The sequence below is a fragment of the Zonotrichia leucophrys genome, chromosome 1 (genome assembly GCF_028769735.1).
Source record: "Zonotrichia leucophrys gambelii isolate GWCS_2022_RI chromosome 1, RI_Zleu_2.0, whole genome shotgun sequence".
In the NCBI taxonomy this organism is placed as follows: Eukaryota; Metazoa; Chordata; class Aves; order Passeriformes; family Passerellidae; genus Zonotrichia; species Zonotrichia leucophrys.
The window spans coordinates 111,460,590-111,481,708 of record NC_088169.1 but is presented as its reverse complement, the minus strand read 5'-3'; the positions used below and the strand labels follow the sequence as shown (position 1 = coordinate 111,481,708).

Below are 21,119 nucleotides of genomic sequence, written 5' to 3'. Positions count from 1 at the left end.
GAGGTTTGTGTACGTGTGTGTTTTGGGGGGATGTGTGTGACTGTGTGTGGAAATGGACATTGGTGTGAGTAGAGAGGCATTTCCCTCCTCTGGGAGCCTGTGAAGTCCCACCCACGATGGGATGCAGAGGGACTGTTCACACAAAATATGTTAAAAATATTCTCTGGTGATTTGCAGGATGGAGGCTCAGCAAAACTGAGGAGACTTGGGTTAATGTCTAATACTGAAAGAAACTGAACAAGAAAGAAAGCCACAACAATCTCTCCCCCTCCCCCAGGCCTGATTTCCTAATCTTTTAGGAATGATTTACAATAAATAAAAGATTTTCTGAAAGAAGGTTTTTTTTTCCAAGTTAACAATAGATGTTAAAGTACCCCTCCCTGTGGTCCTTTCCCATTTCTTTCACACTGTCCAGCTTTAGACTTCATCCTGCAGCAGGATTCATGAAGGCAACTCCCCTGTGCCCATGCAGAGAGATCACGGCGGTATGCAAACCATAATCACCTGGATTCCTTACAGAAATGGGTTGTTTCCTTTCGAGAAGGCTCATTAGAGCATGCAGCAGGGTAAACCTGAAAGCTTGTAAGAAAATGGTTTCATAGAGACTGATCTCTCTTGTCCCACAGCTCCTCTGATCATTTACACGGGAGCACAAAAGAGGGCAAAAAACCGCCCGAACCTAAAGCAAACAAACAAAGCAAAACATCCTCCTAATGGTGTGTGCTCTTAATTTCCAACAGTGATGGTGTTTTACACCCACTTTGCGCAGGTCTACACGAATGCGGGTCGGGAAGCAGTGTAGAGAGCAAAGCTCTTAAGGAGTTAGTGGAGCTTCCCTGCTGGAAGGTTATAATCGCACTGAAAGAGGGAAATCTTGCCTCGGCAGACAGGAAATATGTGATGCAATTTCAGCACAGAGTTGCTAGAGATAGAATAGTCCATGAACTAAAAAAAATAAATTGTAGGGAACGCTTTTCATGGCCCAAATGTGCCATGTCGAGGCTAATAGCGAGGGATCCCATGAGTGCAGAAGCAGCAATGTACTGGCTATGTGGTGTGTGGTGTTGACATCCTTTACCTGCAAGGAGAACTGCCTGTCCATGATCCTGGGTATAGGGACTGTTGGCAAATTCTTATTGCTGACAGCTTTCCTTGAGGCAAGGATTTTTAAATGTTATTGATTGAAAAGGCCCAATCTACTGTTGTATTTGAGGTGGAAGTGTGTCACTGGAATGATTGTGTGTGTGGTTGGAGAAGGCTCCACTTCAGACAGTCAATGGTCGGGAGCAGGGTGTGACTTCAGAAAAGGGTAATGTCTCCAGCCTTCACACGCTGAGGATCCATGTCTCCATTTCACATTCCCTCAGTCCCGTCTTCAAAAGTTCCTGTTTCTCAGATGTTTCCACCTCCTCCAGTTGTGCCAGTTCAGCTGCTTGTGGGGATGAAATCTACATCAGGGCTGCTCTCGTGTTAAGGTTTTGTTCTTGTTAGTAGGGCTTTTAAAATAAAAAGTTGGATCGTTTAAACAGCTCACCTATGCATGTAGCTACATAAATAGTTTAACTGGCACAAGTGAGCGGCAATAACTGAGAGAGCATGGCAGGATCCTCTAAAACTGGGTCTGCTGCAGATGGAACAGTGGAACAGAGCCGCAGCCCTACACGCTCTCAATGTTATTTGCATGAGTAGCTCCATTGTGCTTCAGTGGGACTCTACTTACACATGTAAAATTAAGTGTTTGCAGGGCCAGGCCCTTGAAGAGAATAAAAGCCACGATCGGGGTGTGCCATGCTCTGAACCATGTACAGAAAGTGTCATGCAAATCTATTTTGCTGGCTGGGCTATCTTGTCTGATCTGTCTGCTCCCAAGAACCAGAGCTCCTGTGGCAACTTTCCTTAGGCTTGGGTTGCTCTGATGGAAGAGGGCAGTGCTTTTGAATAGACAGGCTGATCTCCTGCCCTCGCTGCAGACGGGGAGTTGTGAGGAGAGCATACACAGTGTGGTGAGAGCTGTAATGCTTCCAAGATGTTCTTGGATTTGCCGGAGTGCTCTAAAGAGTCGGGACAGCTGCTTTCTCTGGGGCAGCTTTTAGAGCTTGGCCAAGGGAGGGCAAGGCCCCAGTACAGGGGGCTGCTCTCGAGGCTGATGGGGACAGTCCCAACATCTGGGGCTCTGCTACCTGAAATCCTGGCTTACAACCAGTTAGGATCGTTTTGGAGCCTGTTGTTGTCAGTTCCCATGGTAAAACCCTTCAAGGACAGCCTTGGGAATTCACTGCTGTGGTGGATTCCCAAAGGTGGTGGGTGAAGCAGCAACTTAACTCTTGAGATCGAAGCAGAGCACCTTGATCGCTGCTCTCCGGAGCCCCAAAGAGAGGAAGGAAGAGACTTAAAGCCGTTGGAGGGGAGAGGCTTGGTGTGGTTATTTGAGACCGCTGCCTGCCGAGTTGCACAGTCATTTATAACTGTTTGAAATGTGGGGGGATGGGGTCGGGGGGATGGGAGGGGAGTCGGAGGAACCACAGCATCTGCAAACTAGTAGCATTTTGTGCTCGTTTTCCCCGGTCTAACTCCTAAAGGGACCAGGCAGAGAAGTACTGGGTCGGAGGAGGGAGGAGAACAAAAAAGGCAGTTTGCTAACTCCCTGTATTTTATCACTGCTGTTCCATGTATCGGGATGGAGGCACAGAGTAGGATTTTCAAAGGTGCCTTTGGAAAACGGAAGCTGGGTGCCTGGCCTCCTTAGGCTCCTTAGAAAAATCCCAGCCTCTACTGCCCAGGGCAAACAACTTCCTTTTGAGCAAACCACGATGGGTTCCTGGTGTCGGTGAGGGTGGGACTGGATCTCCTGCGGGAAGCACTGTGAGGTACATTCTCTGCCGTGCACCATCCTAGTGGGATGGTGAAGGGCAGGAGGAATTGCAGGTGTTGCATTAAAAGAGACCCGTATCATTATAAAAATGGGCGAGGATTAAACATCATGTAGAGGAGAGTGTGGAACCGATGGCAGCAGAGGTGGTGGTTCCAGTTTCACCGCCACTTCAGCTGTGGAAGGTGCTGGCCGCGATCGCTGGAAAGGTGCAGGTGGGGCTGGCGTCAGTGGGTGGAAAGACTTGTCAGAGACCAGATTTCCACCTTCGGGTCGTGGATCCTGGGAACTTGTAGCCCCAGGGACTTGTCTAGAAAAGGTGTCAGTGGGCTGGAAGTCTGTCCAGCGGGAAATGCTTCGGGTCTCTGGTCTGCAAACCGGGAGGGAGTGAAACCCCACTGTTAAGAAGTACGTCCCTGAAGGAAGAGTATCTATCTGGGGTAAGAGGTGATAATTAGCAACTGTTGCAGTGCTCAGGAAGCTGTAAAGAGTTCTTTAACAGTGTTTGCAAGTGAGCAAGGACAAGGGGTGGAGAAGAGAGGGACAAAAAGAGAAAAAGGGATTGAGGGCTGAGCAAAGAGAGGAGGTGGTTTTATCTGCCAAGAGCAACGCCCAGCGTGAATGTTGCGCTAAAAGGGTCTTCTTCCAAAGACTTGAGTTACTTAAAAGTGGGAGTTGGACAAAGAATGGGTCGTTTGAGGATAAAGGGGGAGGGAGGACACTGCATTTCTGTTCACTGATGTTGTATTGGCTAAACAGGTTATTCAGGCAGCGCGGATAAGCAAAACTGATCCGCTGACTTTCTCTGTTCGGCTGCATCGGTGTGCCACCGGTGGCTTGGAAACCTCTTCCTTACAGCCACGAGAGCGCCCATTTTAAGAACATTTTGTGGAGGTGAAGGAGAAGGATTAGTGGATGTTGAAAGCCGTCTTTTCACAGAGTAAGTCTCAGACTGAAAAGGGCGGGGGATTGCTACAAATCTTCAAAACTCTTCACTGCCAGTTTGAAACCAAACTACATTGATGTCTAATCCCCCAAACACGGAGCATTTGTCCAGGATGGGGCCCTTGAGCATTTTTAGGAGTTGATAGGTTGTGTCTGTTTGCCATTACTGCCTGGTCCCTCCCTGTTCAGTTCCAAGCTGCTGCTTATCCTGGCGCTTTCTCTGCTCAGAAGAAAGCCCTCGGCTCTCCCGGCGGGTGGGCACTCGGGGTGCTCAGCCCCGGGGAGGAGGGACGCGCTTCTCCTCCGCTAATTCCCCCCTCCCGCTCTCACCCCGCGTTCCTCAGAAACGTGCGGAAGGCAGGGACATGTGCCAGCGCCCGGGCCACTACACGACGGTCCGGCGGCTCCCCCGGCCGTGCCGCCACCGGGCTGGCGGCGATTCCCGGGGGCCGCCTCGGCTCCCCAGGGCTGGGGTGGGGGAGAGCGAGGCTGAGGCGGGGGTACCACGGCAGCGGCGTGGGCCTGGGCGGGCCGGTGCCGAGAAGGGCGGGCAGGGCACCAGCTTGGGGCCGGGCGGCGCCATGCCCTATCCCGCATCCCCGATCCCGCATCCCCTCAGGGGCCCCGTGCGCCGTTTCCGTTAAGGGGGTGCCGCTGTATGTGGGGGGGGGGTCGCAGGGTGGGGGCGGGACCCTCGAGCGCGCCGCCCCAGGGGGAGCGCCAGGGCTCCTCCCCGGCCCCACCGGGGGCGCCTCCCCTGCGGTACCTGGCGGGCACCGGGAGCGCGGGGAGCGCCCTTCCCGCCGCCCAGGGAACCGGGGCACTGAGGGCGACTCTCAGCGCCCGACTCGGCTGAGGGGAGTTTGGGGTGGAGGGGGAAGCGGGGGGCTGGCGGGGGAAGCGGCCCCTTTAAGAAGAGCCCCGGGCGCGCGGTCTCTTTAAAAGGGGAGGAGGGGGCGTGGCCGCCGCGGGGCGGGGGCCGGGCTATGCTAACGAAGGGGCGGGGCCACAGGGCCGAGGGGAGCCTGTCTCTTTAAGAGCCCGGCTGGTACCACCGTGCGGAGAAGGGGGAAGGGCCGCAGTCCCCGCCCTCTGGCCGGGGAGAGGCGGGGCGGGGGGGTCGGGCGAGACCACTGCGCGGCGCGGGGAGCGAGAGGCGGTCCCGCCGCCGGCCGAGTGAGTAGCGGACGGTACCATTGCCGGGGCGGGGCGCGCGCGACGGGCGGTACCATTCCTCTCTCCGCGGGTTGCGGGACGCGGCGGGAGGGGGGCGCGGGGTGGGGGGGGGATAGAACCGGTGTGGGGGGAAGCGGGGGGGGGGGAGCGGGCGGGGGGAGCGGGCGCGAGGGGCTGCGCTGGGCGGTACCATGTGCGCGGGGAGCGGGGGGGGGAGGCGCCGGCGGACAATGGAGCCTGTGTGTGTGTGCGGGAGGGGGACGGAGCCGCCGCGCCGCCCCCGCCGGCCCCGGGCTGAGCGCGGTGAGTGCGGGGCGGGCACCGGGCACCGGCACCCGCACCGAGTTCGAGAGTTCGGGGGGGTCCCGGGGGTGCCCCAAAGGAGGCGGCGAGGGGGAGCCTAGGGGTTGCATGGAGTGCCTGAGGGGCTGTGATCCATGGAGGGATGTGTGGGGAGCAGGGGATGTGCTCCGTGGAGGGATGCGTGGGGAGCAGGGGATACCTGGGCGATGTGCTCCATGGAGGGATGTGTGGGGAGCAGGGGATGTGCTCCGTGGAGGGATGTGTGGGGAGCAGGGGATGCTGCGGGAGCCGTGCTCCGTGGAGGGGTGTGTGGGGCATGGGGGATATTCTGGAAGCCATGCTCCGTGGGGAGCAGGGGATGCCTGGAGGATGTACTCCATGGAGGGACGTGTTGGGAGCAGGGGATGCTCCAGGGGCCGTGCACCATGGAAGGAGGTGCAGGGGGCATAAGGGCTCTTTGGGATGTGTGGGGTGCTTTGGGGTGCCCTGGGTGCCCTGGAGGTTGTGCTGTGTGGAGCGGCACATGGAATGCTGTGCCCGGCGTCGTGCTGCAGGGGATGCCCCGGGGGCTGTGCTATATGGAGGAATGTATGGGATGCCACAGGGGATGTGCTGGGAGGAGGCATGTGTGGGCTGTCCCGGGTCGCGGTGTGGTGCATGGGATGCTCCAAGAGCCGAGGGATGTGTGGGATGCTCGGTGGTGCGGGGGATGCGCTGGGGCTCTCTGCTGTGTGGAGAGGTGTGTGGGGCACTGGGGCTGTGCTCTGTGGGGCTGTGGGTGCAGTGTTGGGGTGATATGTGCTGCCCTGAGGTGTGTGGGGCACTGGGGCTGTGCTCTGTGGGTGCAGCATTGGGGTGATCTGTGCTGCCCCGAGGTGTGTGGGGAGCTCTGGGCTGTGGAGCTGTGGGTGCTGCCCCGAGGTGTGTGGAAGTGCCAGGACAGTGTTGGGTGGACCAGAGAGGTGGCTGTGAGATTCCAATCTCAGTGAGGGGCTGGGACATGGGATGGGAGGGGCTGTTGGATTGGGAGTGAAGATTGTCCCAGGAGAAAGCTCCCGCCCCACTTTTACACCACTTTGTGTGTGTGTGAGCTCTGTGATTGGGCTGGGGCACAGTGGTGTGGGGAGTGGGACACAAGGTGAAATACACAGTGAGAGGGTGGGAGATGGTGTGTGGGACATGAGAACACCTGGGACATGCCTGAGGAGGGCACAAGTACTGAACTATGGGTGTCTGCAGGAAAAATGTGGAGAGCTGGGTGAAGAAATGAGTATGAGGTTGGCTGGGGAGAGTGGGGAAGCATGTGAGGAGTTGGGACTTGAGTCATGGTAAGAAAGAGATATGGGAGCGGGATTGGGGCAGCACTGGGTGCAGGAATATGAGGTAGGAAGTGCTTTCAGCAGGAGGGAGGTGGTGCACATGTCATGAGGGAAATTGTGGGGCTCCAGAGCTGGGGAGCAGGAATCCAGGAAAACTGAGCCTGTAGTATCAAACTAGTAGGTGGGGTACTAAGTGTGGGAGGGGATCTTGTGTATGGGGATTGTGGGGAAGAGCAGTATCTGTCAAGGCAGGGGAAATGTGTTTATTTGGAAGGATTCCTACTAGGTAGAGGAGAGCCTCTGTGTGTGTATGCATGAGAGGGAGTCGGTGCTCTGGCTGGCTGCAAAGGGGGAAGAGAGGCTAAATCTGAAGTTTCGTGAGGTTAAGGGTTAGATGATGAGTCAAAAAATGAATAGTAGAGACCCCAAATGCTTAGGGAAATGGTGGGACAGGTGGATGCATGCAGGCAGCAAGGCTCCACTTCTAGGATGAGAGAGAAGCCTGTATTCCTGTGTTGTCCAGTTCCCTGTCCCCAGGTTCTCTGGGTCTAAAAAGGCCTCTGAAGATGGAATGTCTGGGGTATGGAAGGTGGATTTTACTCAGGGAGGATAGACAAAGCATGAGGAGACAGATGGGAAGAATCTGATGTGACAGCCATTGGTGGGTTGCTATTTGGGTGTAAAATATTAAGGTGGGATGATTACATGATTAGTGCTCTAATAGTAAACTACATGAGAAATCAGAAGATTGTCATGCAGCAAAGAAAGAATGAAATAAGTGTCAGATGGGAGCTGGTTGTGGAGTGATTCAAAGCCCACCAGGGTGAAAGGAAAGATTATTTTATTCTTCAGATGTCAGACCTAACATGGACTCTGAGGCTGGTCTGGAAGTAACCATGAACTCCCTTTTGGGACAGAAACATCAAGTCTGGTAGCCCTTACCTGGTAAAGCAGCACCTTCTCCTTGGTCTGGGCAGAGAAGAAAGGCTGTGCCAAGTCAAGTTTGTCTCCTTAAGCCTCCTTGTTGGTGACTGGATGATTTTCTGTCAAAACACAGTTGGAGGAAGCGGGGGAGACAGCTCTCTCTGTTTTTAGGGGTTCCAGTAACATTTTTATTTTCCTTGCGAGTATTTTGTCCTTGGTTTCTCTGTGAAAAGCCCACACAGACATTGGATGCTCTGAGAGATCCTTAAATGCATCAGTCTTTAAAAACATGAGGAAAAAAGTGATGCAGATTTTTTTTTCTGTTTTATTGGATTATTTGATCAGCGATTGCTCAAGATATTACAATAACAACCATTGGAAAGCTAGCCAAGGTGGCATATGAAGTAAAATGGAAGAATTAACATACTTAGATAGTTTTATCCTCACTTATTTTCGTTTCCCTCTCTGCTGCTTTCCCGGAGGTGTGTCCTGGGCAGTGTGGCTGAAGTGGGGTGTTACAGGTGTGGGGCTGGGAAGCTGATCAGGGCACACACACACCCAGAGTGGTTTTGTGTCCATCTGGGCACAGGAGCTGTGCTTGCAGGAGAGCACAGCCTGCATCCCATGGCACGGGGATCTGCTTTCCTGCCTGAACCACAGGGCTTGTTTTCCCCAGCTTTTAGAGCCATTTTGGACAGGCTGGCATGATGGCTCTGTTACGCGGTGTGGATTTTTTTTCTTTTAACAGTGATCTCCAAAGAGATTATTTTTAATGAATGTGTCCTTTTTTTCTTACTCAGTGCATAAAAATGGCTCAAGGGCTCATATTCTTTGCATGTCTCCCTTGCTGGCCTCTCCTCAAACAACAAAAGAAAGGCATCTTTCTTTTTTTGACTTGGAGTTAGCAACGATGTTAGTTTTGGGATTTTGGAATTTTCTCAGTGGGGCAAGTGCGTTTTTGTTTTGTTTTGGTTTTTTAATCTGGTTTTTTTTGGGTCGGGATTTTATTGTGGAGAGGGGTCTGGGGATCTTGGGTCTCACTGCACTTGTGTGAACTCTTAACACCTTAATTGAAGGGGTGGAGATGCTGAATCACTAACAAAGACCTCCTTTATCCAAAATGTTAATCAATCATTGACGTTAAATAAGTGTGAACAAAACCAAGCAAAAAAAGCCCCCACCCTAAACACGTTTTTGTGTAAGTCCCCCTCCCATTCAGCTGCTCATCTTTGGTCAGGTTAACGTGATAAATTCTTTTGGGAATGGATTCTGCCCGTGCACTTGATTTTTGCAGTGTTTAGTAAAAGTTCTGTTTATGACTTCCCAGTGTAGTTTTCCCAGTACAGATTATTTAGCTCCTAGATGTCTGAGGAGGTTCTGGGAAAAATTGTGATTTGCTCTGGTGTGGGGGAGTAGCTGGACTATGATAGCAGTGTTGTGGCCATCTTTTTGTACACTAGGTTTTTTTTTTCCTTGTTTGTTTTGGGGAGTTATTTTGCTTTTCTCTCTTGTGATGAGTTAATTTGTTTATTGGTCAACACCGTCTTCTAAGCTAGGCAGGACTTGAATTTTAACGTGAAAGCAAATAAATAGGTTTCTGGTCATACAAGCAGAAACTTTGTAGATCTCTTTTGGATATTATGGATACAAAGGGTGTGGACTCTTTCTTCCCCTCCTTCCCCCCCAGCTTCCATTTCATCTTTACAGTTCATGTGCTTGGATTGTTTTCAGTCAGGGTTAGTCCACAGCCAAACTGCATTTGTCACCAAATACCCAAATATAGAAACTGAGGCGACTGCAAGCCACAAGGCTAAAATATTCATCTACTACAGCTTTTCTGAGCAGTTTATATGTTTGATGTGGATAAGAATGGAGTACCTTTGATCCATATTTCCCAGCTATTCAAAGGCTTGCTACTCTGCAGCACAGTGACTTCCCATACCTATTTCTAAGTGTTTCTTCCTAGATGTTGTTTTTTCCTCTGAATTCTTGACATGCTGTGTCAATTCTCTTGCCTCACAAACTGTGCCTATGGCTTAGGAATTTTGCTGGTCTTTTATAAATTCAGTAGGAAAAAAAACTCCAACCCCAAACAGCAACAACAACTTTATGCTGTGAAGCAATTACACTCCAGTGAGTATTCAAACTAATTTTATCTTAAATGTGAGCTGTGCTACCTTGCAGGGCTTTTTCTCTTCTGCTTTGTAGAAGTTTGTCAGAATTTCTTCATAGCAATGCAGGCAGCCTTCATAAAATCCTTCTAACTCGTTTGTGTGGCCTTGGACTTCACAGAAATCTCTGTGCCTCCCTAAGGTCTGTGGTCTGTTTACACAGATATGAAGTCCTTTAACCCAGCAAGTTTTGCTGTGGGCTTGGATTTCCTGCTTACAAGCTCTGCTGGAGTCCCTCTAGTCTTCCTGCTGGCAAAATAAAGGTGTTAACTCAGTTTTTCAGAGCAATTTGTGAATGGAAGGAGATTTCATTGCCGAATTTTTGTTCAAGCACTGCTCTGCCTATTGAATTTGTAAGGGTTTTCCCCTACGTACCCTTACTTGTCTGTTAGGTTTTTTGTTTTACTGCTTTAAAAGTTTAATTGTTTTGGAGCTTGACCTCCTTTGTAGTGGGGACTACACAAGTCCAGAAGAACAGGAACTTTATTCATAATTAGGAACTCCAGATAATCTTGAAGAACTTGAACAAAAAAAAAAAATCAATCTGTTGGGAAATTTCCAAAGGGTTGCCTTTAAGAACATGCAGGCTCATAAATCCTGGTTAACAACAATAGGTGACATTTAATGTGCTGAATCCAAGTGAACTGTTGCAGTGTTCACTTCTGATTTATATTTTTGAAGAAGCAGGGCTGTGCTTTGTGAGTGCACCCTTACCTGTGGGCCGAGCTGCCCTCTATTCCTGTGAGCTCTTCCCTCAGTGCTGGAGCTGGGATTTGAGGAGTCCTTGGTGCTCATCTGTTCTGACTCTGCACCACCCTGTGTGTGTGCTGGTGCTGCTGTTGTGGAGCAGCTGGATGCTGGAAGGGATCAGGGAGCTGATCTGGATCAGGAGTAGCCTGGCAGAGAAATGATGATGCTTGGCCTGCCTCGCTTTGCCAGGCTGGTTTGCCACGGGCACATCACACAGTGTGGCGCAGGGGTGGCAGCAAATATTGGTACCAGCAGTTCTCTGCCAAAAGGAATGCTCATCTAACTACATTGCTAAGAGTCTGCTAAACTTGCTAAATGTTTTTTACACCTGTTTGTTACAGCTTCCCTTGCCTGAGAACAGCTCCTCCAGCTTACCTTGTTGTTTTTGCCAAAAATCATCTCTGAACGTACGTGCAAGGTATCAAAAGGGGAGCCCTCTTGAAGAAGCTTTAAGCAGGGCCAGCAGAAGAGTGTTGGGGCTTTGCTGTGGAAGAGTTTCTGCTGCCTCAAGACTTTCTGTTGATTGAGAACATGTAGTGTAAATTAACGATACACTGTTTAGTGTGGTTGCAATTAAGCAGTGAAACTCATGCTGTGAGAATCTTGCTGAGGAGCAAGAATTCAACAAGAGTTAAAAAGCATCAGATGTCTTTAAGAATATGAAGAATATTCAATTATCATAATCAGTGGCAGTAGAAATTTTGGAAGAGGTATTAAGCCTGTGGTCTAAGCCTTCTTTTTTGTTCTGCTCTAGCAGTTGTGCTTCTATATTGGGAAAGGGAGGGATGGAGTAGCTTGTTGTGCCTGGGTTTGCAGCAGGGTTCTCACACTCCTCTGCAAACTTGATTGAGAACCAGCATATGAGATGTGCCATAGGCTTTGGTTGGATCCTGGTGAACCATCCTGAAATCTGGGAAACTGTGGCTATTCTGAAGTGAACTGCTGCCTCACAACTTTTTACATTTTCTTTATTCCTACTTCTGTGGGTTGTTCTTACATATTCTTTTGCAAGTTGAATCTGAGCACTCTGATTTTGATGTACTTTGACAACACTAATTGAATTTATTTTAAATACTGTTATGAAATTGCAGTTAACTATATCTGAAGAATGAATGTTATCTCTTTAGAGAGATCCCTTTCTTTTCAGACAGACTTAAAAGCAGAAGTGGGATTTTCCTTGTTTGGCCTCCAAGAAGATGCGTGTGGAATAGGGAAGGGAGGTTAACAGGGGAGCTAGAAGGTGTTTTTGGCCTGTTTGTTTTTTAAAGCCTAGGCAGAATCAATGAAATCCTTTCGAAGGAAGGAAGAAGTGCCTTTTGCCACTGACATGATTTCTTTCAACAAAGAAAGAAGGAGCAATGTCCTCTGAGGTTTCACTGAAAATGGGGTGCTGCAGTCTTGACAACAGTGCTGGTTTTAGGTGCTCCTTAGTGGTACAGTCAGGGGCATAAAGAGTGGGTGATACACACAACAATTCAGCTGCATGTGGAATGGAGGGGAGCTTGCTGTTTTCTGTATTGGGTTCAGAGCAGTTGTGCAGGCACAGATACCCACCCAGCTGCCTGGTCAGCTCCTAGCACTGGCAGTTCCTCTGAGCTGGCTGTCTTGTTTGCATGGCTGTTGGCCTCTAAAGAAAGCAGTGCTGCTGTGTTTTCCTCTTGGTGAGGCTCTGCCTGCATAGTAGCAGGGCAAGAGAGCTTTAAATCTGACCCACCTTGTCACTGATGGTCTCTGTGTGCCTGTGGTTGTCCCCTGTGCCTTCTGAACAAAGGGTGCAGAATCTGTTTTACCTTATCAGCGGGGTGTTGGGGCCCATGGGCTCTGTTAAAGCCAGGATTGCCTGGGTTTGGTGGCAAACTTGGGAACAGAGCTCGGCTCTGAACGTGCCCGTGATTTATCTACTTGACCACGTTACTTACGCTCTACAAATTGCTTTAAGTCTCTGAGTCTGCCTGTGTCTGTTGTGTCAAGCTATCTTTGCCACCTTTGCAGTGTGTACAGAGTTGTGAAGACCTGAACAGAAATTCTGGTTTAGTGGCTCACTGATAAAAACACTGGGTGAGATCAGGCAGTGCAGAGCATTTTTCAGGTTGCTCAGAGCTCTGCTTTCTGCATTTTACTAAACTGACTTCTTCAGGTGTCGTGATATCACTGTTCCACTGCCTGAGAAATGGCAATGTTCTATCTATGTACCAATCTGGATTTGTTTGAGGATTGATTAGAAATGTATTTGCAGTGTAATATAAAACCAAGTTATATCCTGCTGAGGTGAGCAGGCCCAGCCTCAGCAGAGACAGCTGGTACAATGGACAGTGTATGGAGAAATTCTTTTCAGAACTTGTGATGGTGGAAGTTTTCCACCACATTTTATATGTATGAATGAGGAAAAAAAAAATAAACTTCAGGTCAAAATGATTTGACAGCTCGTTAGCAAGAAAACACTTTCTTCTGCCTCTTAAAAATAATAATTTTATATATATATGCATATATAAAAAAAAATATTTAACCTTCTTGTGGTTGGGGGATAGAAGGTTGAAACTGTCAGGCAAATAGCCACCATGCAGCAGAAATGCTTCTGAATGCTTTAGTGAAAGGCAGCTTTGATTTGACAGCTATGAGGCTTTGAAAGTAGCGCTGTGTTTACAGAGCACAGTAAATACTTTGAAGTGCGTTAGGCTGTGCTGTACATGCGTGGCTAACTAGAGGAATATTAAATGCCTACATCTTGTGTTGAGTGAGGGAGGATCCTGCAGCAATTGCAATTGCATGCTCCTCGTACTTTTAGAAGATCGTGTCAAAGCAGTAGATTTGATAATAGACCTGATTATACAATTGCTTAATTTCTTGTCAAAATAACATTTTTACGTGCAGTGTTCTGAGATCTTTGAGGTGACCTCATGTTATTTATCAAATGTCAGTTTTTCATCCCAGCAGCTTTGATATCATCATGTAGCATCGTGGAGTACTGTGTACATGCAGTTTTTGCTTGCTGGAGTTCTTTGAAGTGCCTTACTCCTTAGAAGAGTCATTGCTGTGTGGAGAATCCTGCATTTAATAGCTGGGAAGCCAGTGTGGAATCACTGCATGGTGTCACTGAGGGTCGTGCTGCTCTCACGTGCCCAATGTGGGTCTGAAAGCAAGGGCATGAGGGGTTCAGTGCTCCAGGGACACATTTCACCCAGCAGTGAGCTGCAGGGATGCAGTAGCTCCTCAGCTCTGCTCCCATGGGCATGCTGGGTTTGTGGTGTTGAGCTCCCCAGGTGCCTGAGAACAGCAGGGAGGGCTCATGCAGAGGAGCAGAGCTGCTGGTGACAATCCTGAACGAAAACTGGTCTGGCAGGCGCTGCTGGAAGGTGGTGATGCTCAGGGGGGCCTTGGCAAAGAGCTCATTTGGGAGGAGGGAGAGCAGAGCTGTGAAGGTTCCCATGAAGGAAGGTGTATGGCTCACCAGCAATTCTGGCTGGTGTCTGTCGTGTCCCCTTGCAGCACAGTGGGGAATTACTGCTTGCTGTAGCACTGGGCTTTTCTCACAGGAGCTCTGTCCTGTACTGACCCATCCCAGCCCCACTTAGCTTATGAGAACTGACAGGACTGCAGCCCAAGGAGCTATGCCCGAGGATTGCTGCTTATCTTCCATTCTGGGAGCCTGTTGAAGGGATGCCGAAAGGGAAGGAAAAGGCACTTGGGTTTTTTCTGTGCTGAACTGATTAGTGACTTGTTTCTCCCAAGCCTTTTGTTCAAGCAGTGTGGTGTTAATATTGTAGAAGAGCAAACTGCTGTCTCCTTCGTCCTGTCTCCCCATCCAGTATTTCAGCATATTTTCCCCCAGCCCCTTTCAACAGATTAGTTTCTAGAGAATGGCTTGCTGGCAAGTTTGACACAGGTGTCTTTTACCTGTGGTTGTTCATGCTGATGTCCCTATTTAAATTTTTCAAAAAACAAACCCAGAGAAGTAAGAGGAAGGAGATTGCCTGTTTCTCCTAACTCCTGAAAAGTAAATGAAGTTGTGACAGAAGCCAAAGCTATGAAAGCAGGCCACAGAGAACTCTCATTACCCACTGGACTCCTGCATGCAATGCTGACTGATGCTAAGGCTATTAACTGCTAACATGACATGGAAAGCTGCAGAAGCCTGTCATATATTAGGGAAATACTGTTAAAATGTTTCTTAAAAAATCCCTTATAGTTTGAGCTTTTGATCTTTATCGGTGTTTACAATAGCTGGCACTCCATGGCAGCCCGGCTGCTGCTCAGGTGAGCCACCCTCCACGCAGGGAGCTCCAAACTGCACTTGTAAAGCACATGGGCTGCTCCCAGCCCTGCTAACAGAGGTGGAGCTGCAGTGGTGTTGGCAGCTGTGCCAGGCTGAGCTGAGGTCAGCGCCATGTCGTGACAGGGAGCGCGACCGACGGCGCCCCGGCCGCCCCGCACCTGCCAGTGCCTCGGCTGAGGCTGAAATGGCAGGAACGCTGAAGGGAAGTGCTCATCATGTTCCTGTGCAGAAGCACATAGCTCTAACTTAGGCTTTGAGCGCTTTTTTTAAAGAATTTTTCTTTTGGCTTTTTCCCCAGACTGATTTCTGGAACTGTGTCAGAATCTGCCAAGAGCTTGTTCCAGTCCCAAGTGAACCAAGTAGTTCAAGTGTTTTTTACATAATAGAGAGCTTTTCAATTTCCCATCTGCTGTTTGTCTGTGTACACCTTGAATTTGATCACCAGCATCCCTTAGTGTCCTTGGTGAAGGAGTTTTACAGAGTCAGAAGCTGTCTAGGACAGCCATGCATCCCTGTTGATTAATAATGCACTGAAATGTTGTTAAATACATTAAAAATAAGTTTAATGGACATACAGTCGTCTGTTTGACAAGAAGTGTTAGTGTTATTCACAACTCTTGAAAGTTACGCTTGTGAGAGTAGCGGGCAACATGTCTGTTGCAAAAGACTGTTTTAGAATGATTTTTTAAAAGTACCTAAAAAGAGTGATTACTTATACAGCCTCTATATCATGGCTACTGTTGGTTATCCATGTACTTCTCAGAAGGAAGAGAATAGTTGCTAGAGATACCATTTTCTCAGAAAAGGGGATAGTGACATGAGAAACTCATAAAAGACTTAATTCTCTGAGCCTCTGAGTTTGTACTGTGCTCTGTCAGTGATTGTCTTCACTGCACGTTTTGAGGATGTAGAGCAAAAGTTTGGATTTTCTGTGCCCTTTGTTGTTTTGAATGGACTTCAGGAGAGATTTGCTCTTTGGGAAAGGTCCCCATCTGTGGTGATAGGGGCTGGAGGCAGTATGGGAGGAAGGGTGTCTGTGCTGTCGTATTTGAGAGGTGTGGATGGGCAGGCACAGGTAGGCTCAGCAGAGCTGCACTGTGTGACCACACTGTACTGCATTTGCATAGGTCTGATTAAATATTCTTACAGTTTCTGGGAGGCTTATCCTGTGGTCCTCAATTCTTACATCAAATGAAACACCTCAAGGGAACTTCTCTCCATGTAATGGCATGGATTCTTGCATGCCCTTTTCCTGTCTGTGTCTGTTGGTCTTCAAGGTGCTAATTTGAGGTGAATCTGTGTTTCAGGGCTGTATCTAGTTGTGGGCAATAACCCACTCATTTAGAGATGCTTACACACCACCACAGGAGAAGGTATTGTCCCTGTGGAGGTTGCAGTGCTGCCTGGTGGAGATTGTGTAGCCCCCATGTTCGTGTCACCTCAGCTTATTTTAATACAAGTTCTTGATTATTGTGTTTATTGAGACTAATTTCTAGTATAAAACTGTGAACGTAGAGAGAATCCTGTGCAGACTTTGGAACAGCAGTGATTTCTCTGATGTGGTAAGACGGAATTCTCTGGGAAACAGTGAGAACTTTGTGTATCATTTTTAGTTGTTATGACATGAGCCTAGGAAAGTCCACACTGTTTTGGGGTAAGTGAGGACCATCTAGAAATGGATGACTGGCTGTGAGTTGCTATCTAATCACCTTAGATGAACAACTTTACCTAATTTTAGGTGTCCAAGTTACCTATCTGAAGGTACCTGAGGTATTTTCTGCTTGTTTATGAAAAGGGGCAGAGGGACCTGGCAGAAGATGGGCACAAATACATTTCAATAAGCATAAGTCTATCCATGCCTTTGCCACCAGTCAGCACTGCCTCCTTTGTGCCACTGAGCACATGGACACCTTGTGGGATGAAACAGGAAATTTGTCTCCTGAATATTATTTATAACTTCACAAGTGCTGGATGGGATAGAGTTGGATTGGCTTATGCTGGTTGAAGCTTTCCTGGGTCCAGTACAGAGCTGGTGTGGCAGAAGGCAAGGTTGCATTTTTGACAGACCTATTTGAATGATGATGGGTTCAATCCCAGTAGTGTGACAGGCATGTGCTTTATCCATTCCTGGGAAAGGATGAGGAGGACAGCTTTTGCTAGGAGGCAGAGACAGATTTAAAGGTGTATTTAATAGCCCCTGTCTAAAAATTTGGACTGCTTCAAGGGATTGAAGTGTCTTGTGTCCCTCCATCCTCAAGTGTCAGAGGGAGATGTATGGGGTGTAGAACATTCATGTCATTTTATCTGTTTGCTTTTACATGATCTTAAGGAAGTCGGACAGCTCAATAAAAGCTTTGAATAACACTGCCCGTGTCCTCCTTGTTTGCCAGTCGCTCTCCTTATCAATGAGGTGTGTATTAAACAGCAGCTTATTAAAAAGTAATGTGCAGCTCAGCTGCAAGTGTGTGAAATAAGCAAATGCTCAACAAAACTGCTAAGTGCAGCACGTGCTGAACACCAGTGGTAGCTCTTGGCTGTAGTGGAGTCACCTCTTGCCAGTGCAGCTCTTCTCCCTCTCATGTGGCTGAATGAGGGTCGGAGGAATTGGAGGTGCCCTTCCCAGTGAGAATGTGCTGAAGGAGCGCGTTGGCTGATTCACTGCCTTGCCCCACCTCTCAGGTCACACAGGGAATCCACTGGTGGATGCACTTGCACAAGTTTGCTTCCTGGTGGCTCTCAGGATCAGTGGTTGCTCAAATTCCTCCTGCTGCTGCTATTCTTGGTTCCTTCTAAAGCTTCTGTTCTTCACTGAGCAAATCTCTCATCCCACTCTCTCTCCTTCCTTACCCACTCCACTGTCACAGATACAATTCAGGGTGCAGGCTCAGCTTGCATTCAGAGTTATCATTTGTTTTCTGCAGCAGCAGGTCTCCAGCCTTTTTTCTTTTTCCATGCTGATTTTGAGCTCTCACCACCCTCAGTCCAGCACAGACTGACAGTCTCAGAAAGGCCATGGGGAAAATAGCAGTGTGCTCTTTCTTGTATGCAGAGAAAGGTTTCTTGCCTTTAATGCTTCATGTCACAGTCAGGCCACAAGTCTGATACTTTTATCTACTTGGTATGCTTTTATTTCATCTCTCCACATTCTCCTCCTCAAAGAGGGAGAAAAGACTGAAGTGAATCAGTGATAACTGCAGCTGTTCCTGCTGGAACAGCCATAATGCTGTATACCTCCAAGTACTTGACCACTTGTCACTATCAAGCCTCTTCAGCTTAAGGCCATAAAATAGGAATTAGCTAGTTGAATTATTTCAAACTAACCTTCTGTTTGCAGTGCAGTAATATGGTGGCTGATTTTTAGAAGTACAGGGGTGGTCAGAAGATTTAACTGAAAGGTAAACTGAGATGTGCATTTGTATCTCATTAGTTACTGTGTGGTAGCTGCTTTGTGTGCGTGCTGTCAGCCTTTTGCCCTTAAATTCACTGTGAAGCAAACTGCCTTGTGCTGACAGGGCTCAGGCCGTGCAGGTAAGCAGCAGAGATGGGGCACAAGGGAATGGAATTACAGTGCAGTAACTGGGTAGCTAAAAGATGGATGGTGCCCCTCTTGCAGTCCTGAGCTATGGTCTGCAAGGCTGGGATTGAATGTTTCAAGGAACAGAGCTCTGAGCAATGTCTGTGATACATTCTCTCCATCCTGGTGTGTGCTGGTGTTCACAGGCTTTCCTCTTCCAGGGAAATGTGATTCCTGTCCCTGCTCTGGTAGAGGTGTGTCAGTATTGGCACTGGCATGGCTTAGCCTGTGTTGTTTCGTTGGGTGGGGTGGGGGAAAGGGGAGAGGAGATAGAACAGGGTAATTGGATTCAGGGATGATTGTGCTGCTGTGCTGAGTTTTACTGGATGAAGCAGCTTGTTGCGATAGGTGTTTGTTTCAGCTGCTGTCTGCAGGTGTGACTTGGCTAGATAAGGATGGTCTATCACCTTGATGATTTCATTGTTTGATTTGGCTGGACTGGGTGGAGAATGTAGCTGCATTGTTTGGGACTAGCTTTGTAGTTTGGTTTTGTGAAGTGGATTACATGGCAGCACATTGCTACATTATTAAGGTGAAGCTGCAGGAGATAATAGTTGGAGAATGTTGGAGGGAAGAGAATCTGCACAGGCTTTCACAATGCATAACTAGTTGAGCCTCCAGCTCCTGGGTTTCTGTCAGGAGATCTGGTCAGCAGAATGCATTGGGATTGCACAGAAAAATTTCGGTGGTGATTTCAGTTTGCAGTTGTACTTTAACTGCAAGGCTGTCCATGCTGTGTAAATAGCTGAGAGTGCTCTGAGGTAGCACGCTGGCCCTGACAGCATGAGTGTTGTCTGGATTCATACTGTCTTGCAGCCTCTACAGTTTTCACAGTGGGTGAGGGAGAAGCTGGCAGGTCACTGCTGGTTTTTTTGCTAACCTCAAATTTAGCAGTAAGCTGCTCTTCAGAGCCTGTGTTTCCTTGTATTGCTGAACGTTCAGGCACTTAAACTTGCTTTGGATTCTCCTCCTCCTGTAGGGTATGCAGTGATGTGAAGTAGGAGCTGCCAGAGCAGTAGATAGTGCTTCCTCCTTCTAAAACCTGCCTGGTTTTCCCCTAGATGTGATTGCCTGGCTTTTCCTGATATTTGATGTTTCTGTTTATACATTGTCTGGCTGTGGAGGAGGTTGCATATATGAAGCACAAGGGTTTGGCAGGAGTTGCTGGGCACATTGTGAGGGGAAGGTGAGCCTTTGAAGAGAGGTGGGTGCAGAGAAGGGAAGATGACATGCCCAAGCTTTGTGCCAGCTTCTCTAAGCACAGATGAGCTCATGGGAATCCAGCTGGCTAAACTTGGGAGTTTATTTCCCTATTTCCCCTCCATGGGCAGCTGTGTCTTCCAGTGGATCTTCAATGTCTTCCAGTCTGGTGGTGGCTTCTTGGGTGCTGATAAATCTTTCCAGGCTGAGCAGAGGCTTCCCCTTGGTGGTTCAGAGCAGCTTTTGATTTCTCTGCTTCTGTGGTTGAGTGCATGGAAGGGGTGTACAGCTTATCTGTGAGTTCTTGTTGGTGAAACCTTTTCTCTCCTTTTTCCAGGTGACTGTTTTTTGTGAGACAAGTGGTTTGCAACTCATGGCCTCCACGATGAGTACTGCAGTGTCGTGACACCAGGGGTCTTGGTAAGCTGCTTGTTGGAAAAACCAAGATCTACAATATCTCCATGAATGCAGATCCATCTCTTTTGTCTATGCAGTTAAAGTTTGAGTTAATTTAAAGCCATCCAAATTGTAGGCTGCAAACAAGTGGGGTGGGGCTACATTTTCACCTGTTCTCACCTCCTCTTCTGAGCTTGTAATGATAGTGATGCAGTTCCATGATCAGCCAGGTCAGGGGGAAAATCCAGCTGAATAGAAATTTCTGTTCTCCTCGGGTTAGTTCCCATTCAGATCTTTGCCTGATATGGTGAGAATGAGTAGCCAGCTGAACCATCCCATTTCTCTGCAACCTTTGCCTGCCATACCTTAAAGCCATCCTGAAAATACAGCCTTGGATGTAGCTTTCCAAAATGTCTTGAAAAGTGGTTTGACCATTCACTGTCACTGACCCTACCTCTAATTTTAAAGCAATGATACAGGCTTTGCTATGGTAGGCAGACTCCAGCTGCAGAAATACATTTCTCTAGAGCTTTTCCATTATTGAACCCTAGATTCCCAGGCATATATGTGTTAGAAGTGCATTGAGAAAAATCATGAGACATTCCATTTCACATTATAAAAGATGGTACATTGCCCGTGTGCAGAAATAAGAAGCTGAGGAAGTTGAGTTGCTGTTGTTCCTCCAATGAATATATTGATGTATCCTTTATAGCTCTCTCTGGTAAGAATAAATTTAAACTGAGATTGGAAAACACAGTTCCCTTGCACAGCACATCACTTCTAATATATATGGAAGATGTGTATATAGAATAACAAAAAATGTTAAAAAATTGGAGGGTTCTCCTCCCACCCCTGGGTGAAGTACTTGAAAGTTTGGTGATGTCAGGAATCCCATGATCCCATGTAGCCAGTTGATTGTGATTCTTATCTTCATGTTTTCTCATTGCACTGTGCAAGACTGGGACCCTTGAGGTAATCTTGTAATAAAAGGTAATATAATGTATAAATATCCAAATGGAAAAGCTGAGGATTAAGCAACAGAATACTTAAGTTCATCATGCAGGCATCTACGTCCTGCTGTAAGCATCAAGCTCTGCTCACTATTGTGCTGTTACTCCTGGAATTCACTGTATTTTCAGTCACACCTTCACCTTTAGTGAGGGTGCAGAAGTTTCACAGAGTTCCACTGGCTTTTACAGATGTGTCAATCTCTTGGAAA

General features: G+C 48.3%; 1 protein-coding gene across 8 annotated transcripts in view; it reads left to right on the top strand.

Annotated features, from left to right (window-relative positions):
- Positions 1 to 21,119, top strand: part of LOC135454817 (uncharacterized) — an 81,401-nt gene that overhangs the window by 58,330 nt on the left and 1,952 nt on the right. For 3 of the 8 annotated variants that reach the window (XM_064727348.1, XM_064727356.1, XM_064727366.1), the window contains one exon: positions 19,842 to 19,924. The gene's annotated coding sequence lies outside the window, so the exon portion shown is untranslated. Of the gene's footprint in view, positions 1 to 3,675; positions 3,810 to 4,959; positions 4,991 to 5,020; positions 5,040 to 5,202; positions 5,294 to 17,130; positions 19,925 to 21,119 lie in introns of those variants that run through there. The other 5 variants (XM_064727376.1, XM_064727362.1, XM_064727383.1 and 2 more) reach the window with 5 other exon arrangements.